This window comes from Meleagris gallopavo, chromosome Z (genome assembly GCF_000146605.3).
Source record: "Meleagris gallopavo isolate NT-WF06-2002-E0010 breed Aviagen turkey brand Nicholas breeding stock chromosome Z, Turkey_5.1, whole genome shotgun sequence".
Classification (NCBI taxonomy): domain Eukaryota; kingdom Metazoa; phylum Chordata; class Aves; order Galliformes; family Phasianidae; genus Meleagris; species Meleagris gallopavo.
The window spans coordinates 33651516-33653944 of NC_015041.2; positions in this window are offsets into that span (position 1 = coordinate 33651516).

The window sequence follows — 2429 nt, forward strand, 5'->3', positions numbered from 1 at the left end:
AGGCTTAACTGTGTAAGAGAATTCATACATTCATAATATAGTTAGGCATGAGTACGCTATGTGAGATAACAAACATTTTAGCATGCCTAAAAAAAAACCACTCTGGTATAAGATTAGTTTATAAGATTATTACAAAGTCAGTCTTTAATGCATTTTCTCCTTATAGAAGAGGTAGTATTCCAGTTAATTCATTCTGCTTAGTTTTACATGATCACTTGGAAGATTTCCTGAACAAAACAGGAAAATCTTCACATAAAAATTACTCTTCAAGGTTTTTGTCTCTGCTTTGTTAACCCAAGTGTGACTTTTTCAGGATAACACTTCCAAACAAGACGTACTTTCTCATTGCATTTAATTTTTACACCCTTTAAAGCAATCCTTTAGACTGTCTTTACTTTTTTACAAATAATATGTTTTCTGAGGGTTTTTTCAGTGTAGATGTTCATGTAGTGGAAGAAAAATTAGATCAAAAGAAGACAAAGAAGTTGTTAAATTGCAGTTCAATATGCTGTCAAAATAATGAGCTGTCAAGAGGGTAGCATATTGTGTTTTGGAGCAGGATAGTTTTGGTCTCAGATGAAATTATTATTCTCCTAAAATAAACTTAAAGCATAAAAAGTGAAGCCAAGGCTGTTTATAAATACTTAGAACTTTAGCCAATTGGGTAGTTAAGGGGAGGATAGATATTTAGTGTACGTTACGCACTGAAGAATGACTGAAAACTACAGACTCAGTCCTTGTGTCAGTGGCATGTTCCTGTTAGCTACCTGAGTGAAAAGTATGGAACAGATCATTTTCTGAAAGATTTATTGACAATGAGAATCTTTCCCAGAGAAGATAATCAATATATTAATATATGAACTTAATAGATGAACTGTATATAAAACAAAACAAAACAGAAGTGTTTGGTGAAAATGTTTCTTAAAGAAATTTGGCTGTGTTGTCTTATCTTTCCTTCTTGACAAATATACTGTTTTACTAGATACTTCTTGTGAACTTTCTTAATTTAAGATCCTGCCAGAGATGTCCTTTAGAAAGCTGCTTTTTGCCATGCTGCGAACAACTCTTTCCTTTATCGCTTTTATACTTCAATAGTGCAGCCCTGATTTTGCTTCTGAAAGCATGATGGAAAAAATGAAAGCAAATGTAACATTTCAGATCCCAACTGAGTAGTGAAACAGGTGCTTTATTGTTTCTTTTCATATTTGTCTGTCTGAAAGAAGAATGAAGCAGCAAAGTGGCTATTAAAATGCATTGCTTACTTCAACACGCATTATTTGGGGGATTTTGCTCAATATTTGAAGATCTGGAGTCAGTATATAATTGGGATTAACTGAAAGAAAGGAGATATCATGCACAGAAATCGAGTCCAGATATTCATATTGGGTGGAAACACAGAAATGAACAAATGTAGCACAGTCTAGTGGTACAGAGAAGCAATGACAATAGAGAAGTGTATTAATAAAGCATAGCACCATTCAGTCATCAAACCTTTGTGAAGAGAAGAAACTTTTATTTTGGAGAAGGTTCCAATGATGATCAAGCAGAGCTTATTTAAGTTTGTTTAGATATTTATACTCAAGCTGTCATTATTTTATTTTTATGTATTTGTAAAAAAATTTGCAAGAGCATGTTGTTAGCAGTCTGACAGCAAACTCCCCTTCTCCTCTTATGACACAACCCATTTGCTTTATATCAGTACATGTAGCAATATATTACAAGAAATATCAGCTTAGCTGCTCTTCTAATCCTTATTAATCTTTATATTATTATCTTAATAATCTTGATTATATGTATCAACTATAATTGTGGGAAGTTTGCATTTAAAATTAATTTTACTACATATTGGAAAATTCAAAAGCAGTAACATTTTTGTTAGTCTTCTCATTCAAATGCCTATATATTCTAAATAACCTAAAGCTGCAGCTAGAATTGTAAGATAGTATCAGCTAAAGTCACATACTGAACAGATTTCATTTATTTTATTGGATGCACTCTATTGAGGAGTCATGATTGTTAATATATGCTTCCTAAACATAGCTGATTTTGGAAAATTCTGATTCTATTATCTGTCAAATGATTAAGCAGAAAGATTAAAACGATGTCAATACATATCAAGAATTGTTCATTAACACCCATTCAGAATAATTCAAGCTGTGAATTGTTCAATAGCTTAAAGAATGTCAACATCTCTCTGCACTACTATGTGTTTATGAAATTAAATTCTTTATTGTTGTGGATTGAAAATGAAGTCTTTATCAGTATTTCTGCAGCTGCTGCAATATCAAAGATGAAATGGCAAAAGTAACTGGAAGCTACTATCCGTAACTTAATTCATAATTTATAAAAAAGTCTTCTGTAAGATTTCATGTGGAATATCTACTGAAACATTTTTAAAAGCAGCAATTATCACGCAAAGATTTCTTCAG